Here is a 15,186-nt window from a genome sequence, read left to right on the forward strand (position 1 = left end):
GTTCATCAGTCCCTAAGCTTACACACTATTCAACCTAAATTTTCCTAAGGACAAACACACACACCCATGCCCGATGGAGGACTCGAACCTCCGCTAGGACCAGCCGCACAGTCCACGACTGCAGCGCCCCAGAACGCTCGGCTAACCCCGCGCGGCGAGTGGAACAGGAAAGGGAATTAAAAGTAGTGGTACAGGCCACCCTCCGCTACACACCGAACGGTGGCTTTCGGAGTAACTACGTTAATGTAGATGTAGAGGGCAAATAAATTACTTCGCAGATTCACCGTCATTTTCTCGGGAACGATCGAATATCTACAGATAAGCTAAGACAACGTGTTCGTTTATTTTCACCGCTTGTCCACCAAGTTCCACAAAATTCCATGTGGCTTTTCGCGGATGATGCTGTAGTATACAGAGAAGTTGCAGCATTAGAAAATTGTAGCGAAATGCAGGAAGATCTGCAGCGGATAGGCACTTGGTGCAGGGAGTGGCAACTGACCCTTAACATAGACAAATGTAACGTATTGCGAATACATAGAAAGAGAGGTCTTTTTTGTATGATTATATGATAGCGGAACAAACACTGGCAGCAATTACGTCTGTAAAATATTTGGGAGTATGCGTGTGGAACGGTTTGAAGTGGAATGATCATATAAAATTAATTGTTGGTAAGACGGGTACCAGGTTGAAAAATGGTTCAAATGGCTCTGAGCACTATCGGACTTAACAGCTATGGTCATCAGTCCCCTAGAACTTAGAACTACTTAAACGTAACTAACCTTAGGACATCACACAACACCCAGTCATCACGAGGCAGAGAAGTATCAGTTTGAGATTCATTGGGAGAGTCCTTAGAAAATATAGTCCATCAACAAAGGAGGTGGCTTACAAAACACTCGCTCGACCTGTACTTGAGTATTGCTCATCAGTGTGGGATCCGTACCAGGCCGGGTTGACAGAGGAGATAGAGAAGATCCAAAGAAGAGCGGCGCGTTTCGTCACAGGGTTATTTGGTAAGCGTGATAGCGTTACGGAAATGTTTAACAAACTCAAATGGCAGACTCTGCAAGAGAGGCGCTCTGCATCGCGGTGTAGCTTGCTGTCCAGGTTTCTAGAGGGTGCGTTTCTGGATGAGGTATCGAATATATTGCTTCCCCCTACTTATACCTCCCGATGAGATCACGAATGTAAAATTAGAGAGATTCGAGCGCGCACGGAGGCTTTCCGGCAGTCGTTCTTCCCGCGAACCATACGCGACTGGAACAGGAAAGGGAAGTAATGACAGTGGCACGTAAAGTGCCCTCCGATACTAAAATGTAGACTTTCATGGCCGGAAATATCATGTCCATTATAATTATCCGGGCTGTTATGCCGTGGTCGGTTGATGAATTCTGTGTCGATTGCCAATGTTTCGTCTCCGACTGCGGGAGACATCTTCAAGGGGGTCCATAGCTCGATGGAAGGTCCAACACACCCACTGGCTCGCTACTGACTGCCGCTAAATTCCGTGTCCGCGTGATCCCGCGCCGCGGCATGACGTCACGTGTTTCGAAAACGTCAGTGCAATTGGCCGCGACCGTCGTCGTCGATCGCCGTTGCCATCACCCAGTAGTGGACGAGTGGTACACTTCTTCTTTAACACCGGCATCCATATACCGTTTAATTTCACGCCCTCCTCCTTTCGATTGAAATTATTAGGGCGTTTAGCGATTTCGATTGCCTCCCTGTAGAGCCTTTCGTAATATCCGCTTGTGGCCGCTAGTACTTGCGTCTCCTCGAAACGAATATTGTGGTTCCCCGGCTGGAAAGCATGCTCCGCAACAGCTGATCGTTCCGTTTCTCCTCCAAACGTTTCTCCTCCAAACGTTTAGAAACAGTTCTTGCACTGACGTTTTCGAAACACGTGACGTCACGCCGCGGCGCGGGAGGGCGCGGACACGGAATTTAGCGGCAGTCAGTAGCGAGCCAGTGGGTGTGTTGGACCTTCCATCGAGCTACGGACCCCCTTGAAGATGTCTCCCGCAGTCGGAGACGAAACGTTGGGAATCGACACAGAATTCATCAACCGACCACGGCATAACAGCCCGGATAATTATAATGGACAAAGTGCCCTCCGCCACACACCGTTGGGTGGCTTGCGGAGTATAAATGTAGATGTAGATGTAGAAGTGAAGCTTCTGGGAAATCGTGTTATGAGACTTACAGTGTTCTCAACGTAAGTGCAAGAAAGATGGTTTGAACTTCCGCACTGAGAAGTAGTGAGTGATTCCCTGTCACGAGAGACGGACTGGCAGTCGGGGCTAGGTCGGGCCGTCGACGTACGCTAACTCGCTCCTACAGCGGCAGTACAGAGCCGTGCAGTAGTTTCCCGGGTGCCCGCACGCGGCGGCAGCGGCGCTGCTGTCGGCGCGTCGGCGTCGCGACGGCAGCGGCGTCTCGGCCGGAGTAGTGCGGCCGGCGGCTGTGCGGATCGCGCAACAACCGAGCCGCCTCCTGCTGGCGCCGACCACCGCAGCGAGGAGCACGACAGCGGCGGCGGCTTCACGTCCCAGCTGAAGCAGCGGACGCCGCTCCCACGACGCCCCGTCACAGCCGCACCAACAGGTAGGGACGAGAGCGCCACTGCCCACAGCGGATTACACCAGTTATTGTATGGCCTGATTAGACGCAAGTCTGGAAGCGCAAGCCAGGCTCAAAAATATTTGTTTGGTTCTTTCGATTAGCTCTGCATTGTAATCGAGAGGAAATTCTTTTCATTTGAGGTTGGTATATTGAGGAGTTATCAACCAGCGACATGTGCTATAAGAAAACCAATATTTGTACTTCATAACTTGTTTCGGAGCGAAGTCCATTATTAAACTGCTATATATGTACTGACGTCGCTCTTCCGCAACCTTCCAGCATGGAAGCATCTATTCTTCTCAGTGTGACCTGGCGGTTTCTTATTTACAAATGTTCGAGCAATTTCGTTATATATCTAAATACCTACGATTAGTGACAGAATCTTCATAGGTGAACAAACTTTGAGAAAGAGTTTTACTGTTTGTTACGACCACCAGCCCCAAGGTAGTTATAACAAACAGTAACACTCTTTATATGAAGACAATAACTGCTATCGAAAGAACAAATACTGTTGATGACCGTGCAGCTTTTCCCTGGAATAAATGATGACTAACTGAAACCCTCAGCTGCCGACAGATGTTGTTGATATACCTCGATGCGGACAGCTGAAAATGTGTGCCCCGACCGGGACTCGAACCCGGGATCTCCTGCTTACATGGCAGACGATCTATCCATCTGAGCCACCGAGGACACAGATGAATAGCGCGACTGCAGGGACTTATGCCTTGCACGGTCCCCGTGAGACTCACATTCCCAACTGTCCACAATTCTACATATGTAATGTACCTTATAGACATTTGCCCATCGACTCATTACTCGCGCACAGTTTGGCGATTCCCGTAAGAGTTTGGGCAACCTGTGCGCATTCGCACAGACGAAGGTCAATGACTGGGTAGCCTTTAACTATATATATGAAGACAGTAACTGTTCTCGAAAGAACAAATACTGTTGATGACCGTGCAGCTTTTCCCTGGAATAAATGATGACTAACTGAAACCCTCAGCTGCCGATAGGTGTTGTTGATATACCACTCTTTCTCATAGAGTATATACAACACTCGGTACTCATTCTTTCACTGGTATGAGTAACAGTGACGCGTCTCACACAATAGATTAACGTGGGACGAAACAGGAACGCTTTGTTGCATATTTAACAAAATTTGTCTGAAGTTTGCCAAGTGACAATGAAAAGAATGGATACTTATTAAATTGCCCCTTGCAGTCTGGAAGTACGCGAAACCGTCTACAAATGTAGTCATCTAATAATGGATTTAACTCGAAGATAGCTGTGGAGAATAAGAATTTTTTTTTGCAATGTACATATAGGTGAATGTTGATTTCTCAAGGTGTAAAATACTTCCAACTTGCTGATGTGCGAAATAAAAATTCAGAATATTCTGAAGACTAATATGTAGTAAACTAGATGAAAATATATTGTGACAAATGTTCACAGCTTTGCATCAAACAATTAAACTGGATCCCGCAGTTCGCTGTATCTGGTTAAACGAGACAGCAATGATTTGTAGAAGCAGCCTCGTTCGCACCTAAATTATTTAGCCAATCGTTGTCACTATTATGATACTTGGTGTAAGTAATTAGGCATATACGAGTGCCTAGTTACAGAGCAGCCTCCATTGAACTGGTTCGCTCACTTTTCCTCTATCGAAGTTTATTCCTTTCTATTCCAGAGATTTCTTCGTTTTTATTTATTCTCATAATATTGTAATTTCAAGTTTTTTTCAGTAAGCATTAACCTCATTTCTTAGACTTTCGATGTCCAATTGTTTTTATAACGAAATGGTGCTTATCTCACTACTTCCTATTGCACTGAGCTTTGAAGTCGTTATGTAATCGTTCTTAGCACGTGATTCTTTCCCATTTCCTACCACTGTAGTTATACAAAACGTCATCTTGTTGACATTTCTCCTTTTTCTCAAGTTCGTAGCTACATTTCTCACTCTTTATCGAACTTGGAAAAGATCTCATTTCTTCGCAATAGTCCAGGAAAAAATATCAGGTCACAGTGCAAACAGTATTTTCGCAATGGATCACATCACAGTTGTTGCGTGCTAAATTATATTTCAAGCAGCTCTGAGACCATGATTAATTTCCACGAAACAGTATGACGTGTCGCGACTGGTATGACGTCAGCGGTAGGACCAGTGCATACGACGTCAGTTCTCACGCAGCGGCGAGTAAACCCGTTCATCGCACACACGACTTGGACCACTTCTATTTACATAACCTTGTTTCGCATGTAACGTTAAAAGCGCGCTCTCAATATATCGTTCACATTAGAAAATCTTATTAACGCGGTTTCGAAATAATCTTTTTTCTTCAAGATAATTAATGAGGCAAGCAGTGTACCGTGGTACCGAGGAGTCCACGGCTATTCCGTAATAAAAAGTTAAATTTTTTGGATCAGCTGCAGCCATTCATGCAATTCGACGGTGTACTGCATTTATATCCTTTTATGTCTAAGGAAATTCATGAAATGATCTCGGTAGGTTTCAATGGCGGGGAAGATTTATATAGCCTACAACGTTTCTACTATCGTTTATCCTACTTCTTCGTACATTTGCCCCATGGTGGAGCAGATCAAGTTCCTTTTTGCAAAGATAGGCTACATGTTTTCCTGAGGACTTCGTTGTCCTAATAATCATACAGACTGGAACGTTCTTTGGCATCAGTTTCGGCGTAATTAATATCGTATACGTCTATACTTCGTAAGCCACATTACGATGTATGGCGGAATGTACTTCGGGTTCGATTATTATTTCCCATCTCTTCTGTGTCAATCACAAGTAATACGCAGAAAGAATGACTACTGAATTTTCCTGATTTTACTGTCATAGTCACTTCGGGAGATGTATATGCGTGACAGTAACAAGTTGCCTGACTCTTCTTGGACCATATTTTTCTCTCGGAATGTCTTGTTAGTAAACCCGTCTCCGTTATGCTTGCTGGCTTACTAAACGACTCTGTGACGAAACTACGAAACTTCCCGTTCTTCTCTGCATTCTATATGTGTTTTGTATTAATTCTACCAGCTATGTGTCCCAGATCGACGATAAACGTTCAAGATTCGGTCGAACGGTGGTTCTGTAAGCCATCTCCTTCGATGTCGAATTACATTTCCTTCAGTTTCTTGCAGACCATCCCTGGTATCTGTATTCCGACAAGTAGTTTTATGTGATCTTTGATTCAATTTAGGTTGCTCTACACGCATTCTCCCACAAATCTTACTATTGTTACTGTTTTAAAAGTTTCATCACCTACAGTGTTACCTAATAATGAAGGTTCTTCCCACCTATGTACTCGAAATATGCTGCGTTTATCTCTGACGTGAGCCAACTTCCAGTGCCTATATATCATAACAATTATTTGCTTGTCTTCATGCTGTTGCTACATTTTTCTGGCGTTTAGACGTTCTCATATGCGGAAGCGTTATCCATTCACAGCCTTACGGAACCTTCTATATGATCGAATCGTACAGTTTGTTTGTATCGCAGACACTGAAGTCCGAAACTACCTTTACATTTTATAACTTTTCTACGTTAAGAGTGATATGTTGAGTTTTTTATCGTAAGAAATCCTGAACCCAGTGATAATACTTATTTGATATTCCATGAGCTCGTATTCAGTAGCTGACAGCGAGGGGCTTCATCGAATGACTTCATGTCAAACTCGATGATACTTCCTCCGAATTTCCTACATTGCAGTTGTGATGGGCTCGTAATCGTTCAGTTTTTTAATCAAAAATGGTTAAAATGGCTCTGAGCACTATGAGACTTAACATCTGAGGTCATCAGTCCCCTAGAATTAGAACTACTTAAACCTAACTAACCTAAGGACATCACACACATCCACGCCCGAGGCAGGATTCGAACCTGACACCGTAGCAGTCTCGCGGTTCCGGACTGAAGCGCCTAGAACCGCACGGCCACCGCGGCCGGCTCAGTTTTTAATCGTTTCGTTTGTAGTAAAACAGGTATTTTTTAAACTCTGTTATAGTCGCTTGTGGAACTGATTCGTCGCTCACTAATTTTTCTTTTTTTTTAGTTCACTATTGGCATTTTAGCAAGAGCAATAACTTCTTTTGGATTTTATTGGTTTAGTGCAACCTTTAAGACCTTTATTCAGTGTTTTAGTTTATTTATTACCAAATTTTAAGTATTTTGGTCAATGACGCCTTATTCTCGCCTTTTCTAAGCTACACAAGTTATCGCAATTCTCAAATGGGCACTAAGCAGCTGTCATTCTCTTCTTTCATATAAACGTCTGACTTTACTGGCCAGTCTGAATTTTAGTGCCTTCTCGAGACCTAACTTGCGACGTATTGGTCGGGGTATGATGGGAGTATGATCTAACGAAACTTCCATTCGTTTCATATATAAACTCAGAGAAACACTTTCAAAATTCTGTAGGGGTAAACTTAAAAAAATTCCGAAAACATTGCATCTCGTTATGAATACAAGCTATTACTAATCAGCAACAGTAATATTAACGGAATATTTAATAAGAGAGTTCTCGGTAGCGTTTGGTCACCTTGCTGTCACATTTATCCAAGTTAATAACAAGAATTAGTCGAGCTGTCTGCCTCATTAGCTGAGTGGTCAACGCTAAGTGACTGCCGTGGAGTTCGAGTCTAGGCACTGCCACAGATTTGGTGGGAGGACTGGAATGAGGTGCACTCAATCTCGCGACCGAGCGAGGTGGCGCAGTGGCTAGCACACTGGACTCGCGTTCGGGAGGACGACGGTTCAATCCCGCGTCCGGCCATCCTGATTTAGATTTTCCGTGATTTCCCTAAATCGCCCCAGGCAAATGCCGGGATGGTTCCTTTGAAAGGGCGCGGCCGACTTCATCTCTCTTCCTTTCCTAATCCGATGAGACCGATGACCTCGCTGTCTGGTCTCCTCCCCCAAAAACAACCCAATCAATCAATCTCGCGATGCCGACTGAGGAGCAACTTGGTTCGGCTCCAGATCAAGAAAACTGGACTGAGAACTGGCGGGTAATGACGCACGACCCTCCATACCGCATCCAGTGGCGCCACTGGCAGAAGATGACTCGGCGGTCGATCGGAATCCATGGGCCCGCCAGAGCCTGTCAATGCAGTTAATTAAGATGGTAAAGGAGACAGTATCTCAAATCCCACACCAAGAGATTGGGCACATAATTTTATCGCTTCTTATTTTCTTCAGCTAGGATATTTATATATTACTGAATGTTCAGCATGCTGCTTCTGAAACGAGAATATGGATTTGATATAAAAAAAAATTTTGTGACATTCTACATTACAATCGCTGTAATGAGTGGTGACTGCTTTCGAATATTCACTCGTCACTAGACAAAAAAGACGTACTGACAAGCGAAATCAGTCACTGTGAACCACTGAATGTGTGTACATGCTTTCAGTATATTGAAGAGCTGATACTATATACTGGTCACGTACCTGTTATGTAACAGCTACCGTGTTGGGGAGTAAGCAAAGAAGTTTTGGTTAACTTCGCAGTTTTGCAGTTGTGTTGAGATGAGAAAAAAAGGATTTCGTAGCAGGAGTCCATTCCTATATATATATATAAATAATCTGTGTGTGTAATCTCGTGAAAAGTGATGAACTATCGAATTTTCGGCTACTTTTGTAGACTGCTATCCTCAGGCATGATGGAAGCTGCCTGGAATAGTAGTCAAAACGTCATAGTTTTACCACAACGAGACGCGGTGATTCAGACAAAAAAATTATACTGAAGTATTTGCGTTAGGGCCTTGAAAGAGGCTGGAAGAATGTCAGCGAATTACTGAACAATTGCTATGATAGAAAGTATTATACTTCAGAGTCAAGAGGATTAGCTTTAACATGGACAAGCTTCGTTTTAAGCTTCTTTCGTAGATCACTCAGGATGGTCCTCGTCGATGCATGCAGTATCACGCTTGACACATAGTGTACAATTAACGGTGAAATAAGCTAATCAACAAATTTCTTTGCCATCTGAATATTTGCGAAAGTGCATGGAACAGAGAATGAGTGAATAAGCTTTATATAATTAAGACCATATCTGCAGTGAGAACGAAAACGAAACAATGACCAAAATAGAGGTAGTAGTTTTGAATGGTATCGTGTACGCAAATCTTTGAAATGAAAATCTGATACTGGGTAATATTCTGTCTGCTTCCGTAGCTGAGTGATTAGTGCAGCTCACTGCGATGCAGAGGACCCAGATTCGATTCCACTTACTGCTGAGATATTATCGTTGTGGGAGTACCGGAACGTGATTCATTCGGCCTCGTGCTTCCAACTCAGGAGCTACTTGATCGAGTAGTAGCGGCACCAGTTCGTGAAAATTGGCAACGACGGCAAGGGTGGTTTGTTCATCCCACCTGTCTCTGTTGAGCGTCCATCGACACCATGGGCAGAGAATGACACGGCGACCGGTCGGGACCGGGTTTACGAGTTTACTCGGTAAGATTCAATATCAAATTGCTCCATTCTGTAATTTTTAAGTGCTTGAATTCTCTTTGGCATGCTGATCACAAGCTGATTATAACGTTGCACCCCAAGTCTGTTTCATTCTTCAACGACGATTCTCCTGTGGTCATCCTATGTATGAGGAGGATGCCTACGGTTACGCACTGCAAGTTCCAACTCCTGGAGGCGACCTGTATTGGTACTGGTGCGTTATCGTCTTGAATGAACAATCCTCTGCCGATATGTTGGTTATAGGATCGGACAGTAGGTTGGAGGATACCGCTCTGTTCACAAATTGATCCCTATAGCGATAAAATTCGTTAGAGATCCATACAGGATAATGGCCAAAACATGACTGACCAAACTCTCTACCAAAGCCATGCGACTGCATTCCTGAGACATGCACTGTCGCCTGCCCACGCCTACACCCATCAACAACATTCATCTGGCGTCAGTCACATCCTGCAATTTCTGGTGAAGAGAACTCAGTGCCACTGATCCCAGTCCTTTCCAGGTGTTCCCTGGTCGACCTTCTTTGTGCTCCACGGTACTGAGGTGTTCGAAGAGTGGTTCGTGATAGACGACTAGAAACCAAATCGATCGTGTCGAGGCGGTTGGGTTCCATCCTTCTCGATACAGCCCATGTAGCTCGCTTGATAAATAGGTGAAATACGCAGAAGAGGAAGAAACTTTACGGATTGAGACGGTATGTTATTTCGGCAATTACAAAATTGAGTAAAATTTACAAAGAACTTGGCCGTATGACCCCACTTGTTAGTATGACGCTGGATCTGTGAACTGATTCAGTTCAGAAGGGTGTTATCAATCCATGGCATTCTCTTCTGAGGCAAGTAGTCCCACAACTGTGCTAGCTGTTTTTTGGTATACCGAACAGTGGCACTGGGACAGTGCTGATGACCAAGCTGGTCCAGCACATGTTCTATCGGGGACAGAATTAAGGATCTTGGTGCCCAACTCGGCGTCGTCATGAGACATACCACGTGTGGATGAGGATTGTCCTGCTGGAAACTGGCACTACAATACTGTCGCTACAGACGTAACACATGAGGCTGCAAGCTGTCCGTGGCATATCGTTGAGGTGTCACCGGTCCTTCAGCCGCAACCAACAGTAACTAGAAGTCATACCGGATGGCTACTCACGCCAAGATGCCATAAGTAACCCCGCTTTGCTCCTTCAGGGCAATGTAAGAATTGGACCTCTCCCACGGTCGCCACCGTACTCGCTTACGATCGCCAATCTCTGGGACTACTTAAAACTCAGCCGTTTTTTGTTGTGGAGTTAACAGTAGCCCACACATGGGACGATAATTTCCTAGTCCGGCTGCTTCTATTGTCTGACCAATGCAGCGGGCTGATAGAATGTTCCTGGGAGTCTACTGCTTTTTCTCGGATGGCAAGCACACATGTGCCTGATGTACAGTATGGCAATCATCGCTTGTTAGGTTTTGTGTCATAGACCGGAAACTTACGACGACGGGTATACGTGCCCTCACGTTCCCAGCAGTCCTACATAGAGCCACTGTCACTTCCGAAGATCCTATAAATATCGATATTCCTCGAGCCAACCTGTTGTAAGCCATCCTGCCTCAGGAGAAAACGCCACGGCTTCCACGTTCGCTGTTGCAGACACAGCGGACTCTAACGAACTGCAAGGGAACTGCACAGTGAATAAAGGTTTACTCCATTACATAGGTGGCAGTATGTAGTGATTTCCTCTTTAGCATAATGTATTGAGAAACAGGATTTCCATCCGAAAAACTAACACTATATACATCATGATAGCGGGGCAAAACTTTTTCTGAACTGTTTTTATAATCAACAAATGAGTTTGGAAAATATTTTAGATAGGACAGTTTTCCCGCTTTAATTGTTATTAGTTCACCACAATAGCGATTTCGGTTCATAACACCATTTTCAAGTGCTAGATCACTGTGAAGTACGTCAACGTGCGACACAGCAGGGTGGAGCCATCCTGCGTACTCTTGTGCCACTGCCGACATCAATACGATGCATTTTTCCTGTGCTTTGTCCCATTTTGCGGAGCATGCATATGACCAGTTACACAAAGCAGCAATTTACACAAGCGATTATTCACGATATAGTTTCTCAATTACTGATAACAATATTATAGTTAATTTAACAGTACAAACTTTCAATGTGAAGCAGAACCCATATATTTTCTCTTTGTCCTGGTAATGCAGGTGATAGGTATACGAATGTGCTCTTTCGCTTGTTTAAGTCTCTGCTGTCTTACTTCGCTCTCTTTCATGCTATTAAATAATATATAATATCCAATACAGATTTTTAATTCATAACCTGGTTTACAAGTAAGTCAGTAGAACAATACTTCATTATGTCCTTGTTTAGCAAACAAAATGAGAACATCTCTGTGCTGTTAGCAACGAGCCAACTTGATAACATCTCCCGGTAGCTATCAATCAAATTGTACAAAATGTACAGTAGCTAAAGTGTCAACTTCTCTGTGCCGCTATTGACCTCCAAGAGGTACTGTCATTACATGTAGCCAATAATACGAATTGAACCCTGAGTAAGTACAGTGACTATCTATCTAAAATAAACGTTATATTTCTTGACAAACGTAACTTGATCTGGAAGGACCATTGTTGTTCCCATTGAGTCAAACGACTTGTAGTGTCGGTGCTGACCCATGGTACATGAACTGCTAATAGTATTACATGCAGTCCGCTTCCGGTAGCCGAGTGGTCAGCGCGACAGAATGTCAGTCATAAGGGCCCTGGTTCAATTCCCTGCTGGGTTGGAGATTTTCTCCGCTCAGGGACTGGGTGTTGTGTTGTCCTAACCATCATCATTTTACCCACATCGACGCACAAGTCACCGAAGTGCCGCCAAGTCGAAAGACTTGCACCCGGCGAAAGATCTACCCGACGGGAGCCGCTAGTCACACGATATTTACGTTTAGTATTAACTGCAAGCTGAGCGTCGCTATTTTAGTCATGTCAAATGCAGGAAGATCACGACGTATACAGAAGAGCCTACGCCATTCGATAAACTGATTACTGATCAGCAGAAGAACTGCTACTGAGGGAATATCATGGTCAGTTAACTTACAAGCGCATAGTTCCTTTTACGAGTTATCCATGTTTAAATATTCCACGAAACTTTGTCGTTTATACAAAAGAACGTAAAATGTGGTAATTCCTACAGAATCCATATCATCTGCGACATAATTCATATCGTGCTCCTGCTAGGTGTTGCACTTGACTCACTCGGTAAATACTCTTAAATAGCCAGATGGAATGGTCTGTAATACTGTACCAGCTCTGTTACCTTTTGCGCAATATCCTGAAACTGGGGCTGAGGTCTGCGGCACGTGGTGGGTACCGAAATGTGGGTACTATTCGGTGGGGTGACGAAAGAAGATTTCGCTATTAACATTGCGTTTGAATTAGAGCCTAAGGTCACAGCTCATGATATTCGAAGCATCGGAGACAAAGTTTTTCAAGTAGTTGGCAGAACGTTTATCCTTCCTTTATCATGCTTTAGTGTGAAGCTCCCCGAAATATTTTGCTTTAGTTGCAGTTAGACGTCATCCCTCCTCATACGACATACCTTTATCAAGTATTAACGCAATGAATATCATATTTCGTAACGGAGTTTATAACACTCCTCTCTGCTACTGCTCTACCCTAACCTCAAAACTGGAGGCAGTTTTCAAAACAGAATTATTTTGTTATAGCAGTTATGGTATAAAGCAACAGAGCAGTGTTACCCTCTGAGAGGAATTTTGTTAAGTTGACCGTATTGTTCCTAATGGAAGTGGCTTATCGGAAATGAAAGTCAGAATTACGTTAATATTGGAATAGTGACAAACAAAATTTTGCCTAGCTATATTGTTTATAGACTAAGGGAAACGGTCGCCAGCCTAATTAGGCAAGAGAAAGATTAACATTCTCGTTTATGAAAGTAGGTATAAGTAACTATAATGGACAACACAACAGACACATCCTAGACTTAGCAACACGCGAGTGCAATGAACTCTAACACACATATGTTTTAAGATTGAAGCTAACAGTTAGAGCAGCAGGAACTATTTTCAAAATTATAACAGGTACAGAAAAACACTATCACTTTCAGGGTTTACACAAACTGAGTGGTCTTTATACTGTTAATATGCACACAAGAGAGACAAACACTTGGCATACATGAGAATGTAACGTTTCACAACTGCAGCTTTCTCACTTTTACTACAACGAAACACAATGTTGACAAAATTGCAAGGAACTGACTCTCCTTTTTAGAATTTACTACCGACAACAACGTGATCATTTACTTTATAAGACTCAGCCTAAAGTTTGAAGTAGGTAACAGCACTTTAAATAACAGTTTCAATATGAAAATTATTATTGGATAAATAACATTTGCCTTAACTCACTCTGTTACCACATTAGCTTTAACTACCTTTCTAATAAGTTCAAGAGGCATTATTTAACAAAGCTCTAGACTTCAACGTACTTTCAGTAAGGACACTCGGTAATCACTTTACTTCAAACGGAGAGGACCCTGAGAGGTGTTATGATGAGGAGTAAAATCAAGGTAGGTAAATAAATTCCGATATGAATTACCTTATATTTCAGCACACTAACACATCCATTAGGCTGATCCTTCACTGTACATCAATATAATATTACGTTACAGTGATTGCGCAATGTGGTGGCAACTGCATGTTGGTAGGTGGAATTACAGGTAGAATTGCCGGACTTTATCGTATCTTCCTGGCGATGATTCATACAAATTCCAGAATAGATCCAGCTATTTATCCACCCATCCGAGGCATTGGAAAGAAGCAGTAAAAGCCTCTCTCTGAATCAGCATGATATGCACCTTCACATTGACAGTGCACAAACTGGTAGCTCCTTTCCGACTGGTGGCTCGTCTCCGACTGACTGCTCGTCCCCGACTGACTATCAGTTCCACCTTTTCCACCTTGGCCAACCACAATTTGCGCGCGCTACACAGTTCCGTTCCCAAGGGGAACCACACTACCTCTTACATACAAACTAACTAAGAACCCTAAGTGAGGATCAGCAATTTACATAACAGCAAACAAATACATTAAAGAAAACAGAACATTTTCACATATTGACACTTCTACAAAAAATTATTCACACAAAATTACAATTACATACAATAAGTTCTGTTCCCTCCAAATGGGACAAAGAATACAAATTGCAGATACACTACTTTGCATAGAATCAAATCACGACATCAAAGGTTTGACAAAGAAAAGAATACACAATTTTATGCTATCGATTTGAACACATTCACAGGCGATCAACAATGTAACATTAAATAAAGCAAAATGAATCCATACAGCATAAGAGCTGTGGTGTTACACATGCCCCATGTTTCGTTGAAGTTTCCCATCAGGGATACTTCAAGGAAACATCCATAACACCTAAGTGGTGCTGGCTGCAAAAAAAAAATTTATTCCATCCAACTTTAGTTGGGAGAAAAAAAAACACACACACACACACATTACAAATATACAGTATATACACTAAGAAATTGCATGTATTTCTTCCAAAATATTGTCAAAGTAAAATATCTAAAGCAATTTTCAATTTCACACTGGTTTAAGGAAACTAATTTTCATCATTACACAAAATATCTTTAAGCATGTTCATTTCATACACACACAGTTCAATTAATAGGCAATCAGTACACAAAATAAATCTGCATATTAGTAGCAAAGGTATAGCCTTCAACAAATAATAAAAGAATAAACACATATACTATAACACAGAACATTCTAACTTAGCAGAACAGAAGTTTGTCTCTCAATAATTTTAAAAGGAATGTAAGTTTCAGACACACAAGTAGAGTCATGATCACAGTACATTTTACAAGGTTCAGCAATTAATGAAATATTGAAAATATCAGTTTGCATCCACATATGTACAAATATTTACACAAACAGCTATGGAAACCTTTTTCCAACTGACTCTTTAAATACCAAAGCAACTTGGCAAGGATGTTTCAAAATAAAGCTGCTCTTCATTAATAGCAGTCCAAAATATTTGTTGCACATAA

The 15,186-nt window shown here is 42.7% G+C and overlaps 1 protein-coding gene across 2 annotated transcripts in view; it reads left to right on the forward strand.

Annotated features, from left to right (window-relative positions):
- Positions 1-2,437: 2,437 nt before the first annotated feature.
- The window catches only part of LOC126418442 (prolactin-releasing peptide receptor-like), a 981,871-nt gene continuing 969,122 nt past the window's right edge, over positions 2,438-15,186 (forward strand). For both annotated transcript variants that reach the window (XM_050085202.1, XM_050085205.1), the window contains exon 1: positions 2,438-2,604. The gene's annotated coding sequence lies outside the window, so the exon portion shown is untranslated. The remainder of the gene's footprint in view (positions 2,605-15,186) is intronic.

The sequence above is a fragment of the Schistocerca serialis genome, chromosome 9 (assembly GCF_023864345.2).
Source record: "Schistocerca serialis cubense isolate TAMUIC-IGC-003099 chromosome 9, iqSchSeri2.2, whole genome shotgun sequence".
Lineage (NCBI taxonomy): Eukaryota > Metazoa > Arthropoda > Insecta > Orthoptera > Acrididae > Schistocerca > Schistocerca serialis.